The following is a 6,259-nucleotide window of genomic DNA, read 5'->3' as shown; positions in this document are numbered from 1 at the left end:
GTGGTAGAGCATCTGCTTGGCATGCAGAAGGTCCCAGGTTCAGTTCCCGGCATCTCTAGTTAAAGGGACCAGGCAAGTAGGTGATGTGAAAGACCTTTCTCTACCTGAGACCCTGGAGAGCTGCTGCCAGTCTGAGTAGACAATACTGACTTTGATGGACCTTGATGGTCTGATTCAGTATAAGGCAGCTTCATGTGTTCATGTAAAACATCTCTGATCAATCTGAGTGTTTTCAAGGTTCTCTGTGGGACAGGCTGGAGAGGCTGTGGCTCAGTGGTAGAGCATCTGCTTAACATGCAGAAGGTCCCAGGTTCAACCCCTGGCATTTCCAGTTAAAGGGACTACCTCTGCCTGAGACCCTGGAGAGCCGCTGCCGGTCTGAGTAGACAATACTGACTTTGATGGACCAAAGGTCTGATTCAGTACAAGCCAGCTTCATGTGTTCATGGTCACCTTGCAGAGGCAGGCAGCTGCAAACCACCTGTTTGTCTCTTGCATTGAAAACCCCACTGGTCACCATAATCAGCTGTGACTTGTGGGTGGGAAAAGCATCTTAACTGTATTTTGTATGTATTTTAACTCTGTTTTTTACTTGTTTTAATGGTATGTGTTGGGGGCGGGTTGATTTTAATGGTTTTCTAATGTAATTTTATCGTGTCTGTTTGAAATTGCTACCCTTGTAAAGGCAGAAGGCCGGAATACAAAACACGACAACAACAAATTTGGGAAATAAATACAAAAATAAATAGAGGGCATAACCTTCTTTCTCAGGATTGTACACATGGGGGAATTCCCATGTTATCCTCAGACCAATTATGTAAGGTAGGCTAGGTCAATAGAGTGACTAGCTGGAGATTGCTAAGTGAGCATCCTGGCCAAGTGAAGCATTGAATTTGAGAAGAGACTGTTCATAAACTTTTCAGAATGACTGCTAACTGCTACCCATTGGCATCACCATGAGATTTATCCAGCTGCTGCTTGAAGTCCTATGAGGAAAGGCTGAAGGAGCTGGGTATGTTTAGCCTGAAGAGGAAAAGACTGAGAGGGGATATGATAACCATCTTCAAGTACTTGAGGGGCTGTCATATAGAGGATGGTGCTGAGTTGTTTTCTCTTGCCCAAGAAGGTCGGACCAGAACCAACGGGTTGAAATTAAATAAAAAGAGTTTCTGTCTGGACATTAGGAAGAATTTTCTAACAGTCAGAGCAGTTCCTCAGTGGAACAGGCTTCCTCAGGAGGTGGTAAGCTCTCCTTTCATGGAGGTTTTTAAGAAGAGGTTAGATGGCCATCTGTCAGCAATGCTGATTCTGTGACCTTGGGCAGATGATGAGAGGGAGGGCATCTTGGCCATCTTCTGGTCTCTAGGGGTGTGTGGGGGGGAGGTAGTTGTGAATTTCCTGCATTGTGCAGGGGGTTGGACTTGATGACCCTGGTGGTCCCTTCCAACTCTATGATTCTATGACTGCCAGAGAGAGGAAGCTCACCACCTCCATAGGCAGCCAGTTCCACTATTGAACTATTCTTATTGTAAATTTCCCCCCTAATGTCCAGCCAGTACTTTTCTGCCCATAATTTAGACCCATTATTGCGAGTCCTGCCCTCTGCTGCCAAAAGGAACAGTTCCCTGCCCTCCTCTAAGCGACAGCTCTTCAAATACTTAAAGAGAGCAATCATGTTCCCCCTCGACCTCCTCTTCTCCAGACTAAACATTCCCAACTCCCTCAGCCTTTCCTCGAAGGTCTTGGTCTCCAGGCCCCTGATCATCCTCGTTGCTCTCTTCTGCACCTGCTCCATTCTGGCCAAATCCTTTTCAAAGCAAGGCCTCCATAAATGCACACAGGACTCCTCGTGTGGCCTGACCAGGGTTGCCAGCTCCGGGTTGGGAAATACGTGGAGATTTTTGGAGCAGAGCCTGAGGAGGGGAGGGTTTGGGGAGGGGAGACTTCAATGCCATAGAGCCCAATTGCCAAAGCAGCCATTTTTTCCAGGTGAACTGATCCCTGTTGACTGGAGATCAGTTGTAATAGCAGGAGATCTCCAGCTAGTACCTGGAGGTTGGCCACCCTGGGCTTGACCAATGCAGTGTACAGCGGGACTATGACGTCTTGCGATTTGGATGTTATTATGTCTCTGTTGATACACCCCAAGATCACATCAGCCAGAGGGAAGGTAATTCCATCAGCGGAACGGCACTTGTGCATCTCTCCCCTCTTGCTGCAGCCCAGAGTGATCACCAGAACAGGGAACTTCTCCAAGACCCGAATTCTCTGCCTGTCCTTTGGGCTAATCTGAGAGCACCCCTCTGTTTTCATATCCTAAACGGTTGCTTTTTAAATCCCGTCGTCCTCCTGCTAGGAGTCTCCCAGCCTCCCTCGGCAGCTCCCTTCATGCGCTGCCCACTCCCTGCCTCCTCAAAGGCCTGGACTTCAATGCCCACTAATTTTCTCTTGCTGACATGAAAAAGTAATATGGTAAACAAAAAACACCGGCCAGCATATCTGCAACCGCCCGTCCTGTAAACAATTTCCCGGTGGCCATCTTTCAAATTACTCTCCTGGGTGGATAGAAACCACTGCGCAGAACGGAGCTCCGTCCCCCGGAGAGAATCAGCACATCTTGGACGCATTAAAGACCCTTTGGTCGGGGTATGTCAGAGCCAGACCCCGTTTCCACCAGTGTTCTGCCTTTCCCCAACATTCCCTACCATGAATCATCAGTACCTTAGCACTGTTGCTGGTTCAGATTTTAATGCAGTCCTGAGCCATTTGGCCGGGCACGGCTCAGGTTGCCAAGCGGTGAAGCCTGAGGATCTCCCGAAATTACAATTGATCTCCAGATGACAGAGATCAGTTCCCCTGGAGAAAACGGCTGCTTCGGAGGGTGGACTCTATGGCATTACACCCTCCTGAGGTACCTCCCCTCCCCAAACCTCGCCCTCCCCAGGGTCTATCCCCAGATCTCCAGGAACTTCATAGAATCATAGAGTTGGAAGGGACCACCAGGGTCATCTAGTCCAATCCCCTGCACAATGCAGGGAATTCACAACTACCCCCCACACCCCCAGTGACCCCTACTCCATGCCCCAAAGATGCCCAAGATGCCCTCCCTCTCATCATCTGCTTAAGGTCATAGAATCAGCATTGCTGACAGATGGCCATCTAGCCTCTGCTTAAAAACCTCCAGGGAAGGAGAGCTCACCACCTGCTGAGGAAATCTGTTCTACTGTTAGAAAACTCTTCCTAATGTCCAGATGGAAACTCTTTTCATTTAATTTCAACCTGTTGGTTCTGGTCTGACCTTCTGGAGCAACAGAAAACAACTTGGCACCATCCTCTATATGACAGCCCTTCCGTACTTGAAGATGGTTATCATATCCCCTCTCAGTCTTCTCTTCAGGCTGACCATACTGAGCTCCTTCAACCTTTCCTCATAGGCCTTGGTCTCCAGACCCCTCACCATCTTTGTTGCCCTCCTCTGCCTTCCAGCTTGTCTACATCCTTCTTAAATTGCAGTGCCCAAAACTGAACACAATAGTCTAGGTGAGGAAAATTCTCAACCCGGAGTTGGCAACTGGTGCCAAAGTAGGGTTGCCAACCTCCAGGTGTGTCCTGGAGATCTCCTGGTATTACAATTTATTTCCAGACCACAGAGACTACTTCCTCTGGAGAAAATGGCAGCTTTGGATGGTGGACTGTATGGAACTGTACCCCGTGGAACTCCCTCTATTTGACAGAACATGACAGAACCACTCTCTCTTTTAGCCTTTTGTAAAGCTACAAAGGCGATCTTCTTTCAAAGGGCACTTGGTTTAGGTTAACTGTTTTTGACTAGCCTCGGCTCTCTTATGGTTTTTTTTAGTCAATTCTCTGTGTGAGAGAGAGTTAAATGCCATCAAGTGGCTTCTGACATTGCTACCCTTTCAATTTATTAACTCCAAAACATGCTGTTGTTAACAGTTTTTGTCAGGTCTTGCAAACTGAGGGCTGTGGCTTCCTTTATAAAGTCACTCCATCTCATGTTGGGTCTCCCTCTTTTCCTGCTGCCTTCAACTTTTCCTAGCATGGTTGTCCTAGCCAGCTTGGTGTAGTGGTTAACAGCTGTGTTTTGGAGCAGTGAGCGGCGGAGGCTAATCTGGTGAACTGGATTTGTTTCCTCACTCCGACACACGAAGCCAGCTGGGTGACCTTGGGCAAGTTACAGCTCTGTTAGAGGTCTCTCAGCCCCACCTACCTCACAGGGTGTCTGCTGTGGGGAGGGGAAGGGAAGGTGATTGTGAGCCGGTTTGAGTCTCCCTTAAGTGGTAGAGAAAGTTGGCATATAAAAACCAGCTCTTCTTCTTCTTCTTCTTCTTCTTCTTCTTCTCCTCCTCCTCCTCCTCCTCCTCCTCCTCCTCCTCCTCCTCCTCCTCCTCCTCCTCCACCTTCTCCTCCTCCTCCTCCTCCTCCTCCTCCTCCTCCAGTGACTCTTATCATAATGTGACCAAAGTACGACATCCTCAGTTTGGTCATTTTAGCTTCTAGGGAGAATTCAGGCGTCCATCTGGTTGCCCATAATTTTTTTAAGCTATTCCTGTTTTTCAGACATTGGCAGCAGACTGTTTCAGATTTTACGATGCATCGTATATGATTTTTAACCTTGTTTTATGGTATGCTGTTGGGGGTCGGGGATCGAGTCCAGTTGCAAAGTACCACTTCATTGATTAGCGACTTAAACAAGTAAGTCGAATTGCATCTTGTGTGAACAGCTTTTCTCAGTTGTGTAACTGCTACCAATTAAGGCGCTTGAGTGTCCTGGAGTCCCAGAATTTTTTTGGGGGGGCCCTTGACGGTTCAGCAGTTTTTTCTTCATTCCCTGAGTCTACAGAACCATGAAATGTTGTCCCTCTACCATTGAGGGGATAATATCTTTTCCATCTGGCTTTTCAACGGCCAAATTAGATTCATTACGCAAATATCCAGATGAAAGGGCCTCTGTTTATTTGGAACATATTTGATGGAGAAAAATCCAAGGAGCTATAAATATCTCATTTCCACTGGTATCCTGACACCCCTTACTCTTGGACTGCCAAACTGGGGCAAGAAATCTTGAACTCCGTCCAAGCATCCAAGCTGAAAATATGGCCAGGCAAGAACATCTGAATCTTTTAAATCAATGTGCCACCTGTCTACTCCCCCGGCCCCACTTAGTTTAACCCAGCCTAACCCCAAGAGAAACCGATGCCGAAATTACTTGCTTGCAAGCTCCTTTTTCATGTCCCAAATCAGGACCCTTCCTAAGCCATTTCCCTGGGAAACAGACTTTGATGGAAAGCAAACCTGCTTTCCATCAAAGTCTATTCTTAAGTGGAAGGATGTGTCACTGGCAACCGAGATCAAGTTAATTCATGCCATCATATTCCCTATTAGTATGGATGGATGTGAAAGCTGGACAATGAAGAAAGCTGATAGGAAGAAAGTACACTCCTTTGAAAAGTGGTGTTGGAGGAGAATGTCATGGACACCAAAAAGACAAAGCAGTGGGTTCTAGAGATGGATTGACTTTATAAAGGAAGCCACGGCCCTCAGTTTGCAAGACCTGAGCAAGGCTGTTAAAGATAGGACATTTTGGAGGACTTTCATTTATAGGGTCGCAATGAGTCGGAAGCGACTTGACAGCACTTAACACGCAAACACAAACCTGCACAGGAGATTTCGATCACAGAGAGCCTTCCGTAGCTGGCTTCTATATTGCTATACTTGCTGCAGACAGTATAGGGTTATCAGCTCTGGGTTGGTATATACCTGAGATTTTGGGGGGTGGAGCTTGAGGAGGGTGGGAAGGCAAGTGTCACTGGAAAAGACAGTCATGCTAGGAAACGTTGAGGGCAGCAGGAAAAGAGGAAGACCCAACAAGAGATGGATTGAGTCAATAAAGGAAGCCACAGCCCTCAGTTTGCAAGATCTGAGCAAGGCTGTCAAAGAGAGGACATTTTGGAGGACATTGATTCATAGGGTCGCCGTGAGTCAGAAGAGACTTGATGGCACTTAACACACACACACGCACACAATTTGATGTCATCACCTTTCAAGAATCATAGAGCTGGAAGGGACACCAGTGTCATCTAGTCCAACCCCCTGCACAATGTGATCCTTTACAGGCTAGGATCATACAGGGGAAAAGCTCATTCAATTAAAAAAAAACAGTGTCAAAGCAGCAGCAGCAGAGCTAGGGAAGAATGGTGTGGAAAATATATATGAAAGGTTGGTAGATGGGTTTCCT

General features: G+C 47.3%; 1 non-coding gene across 1 annotated transcript; it reads left to right on the top strand.

Moving 5' to 3' along the window:
• The first annotated feature begins 256 nt into the window (after window positions 1-256).
• Window positions 257-331, top strand: TRNAV-AAC (transfer RNA valine (anticodon AAC)). Its single transcript has one exon. It is a non-coding gene; the product is annotated as a tRNA-Val (tRNA).
• Window positions 332-6,259: the final 5,928 nt, after the last annotated feature.

This window comes from Euleptes europaea, chromosome 2 (assembly GCF_029931775.1).
Source record: "Euleptes europaea isolate rEulEur1 chromosome 2, rEulEur1.hap1, whole genome shotgun sequence".
Classification (NCBI taxonomy): Eukaryota; Metazoa; Chordata; class Lepidosauria; order Squamata; family Sphaerodactylidae; genus Euleptes; species Euleptes europaea.
Note: the sequence above shows the minus strand (reverse complement) of the source record. Positions and strands in the feature narration are given on the sequence as shown.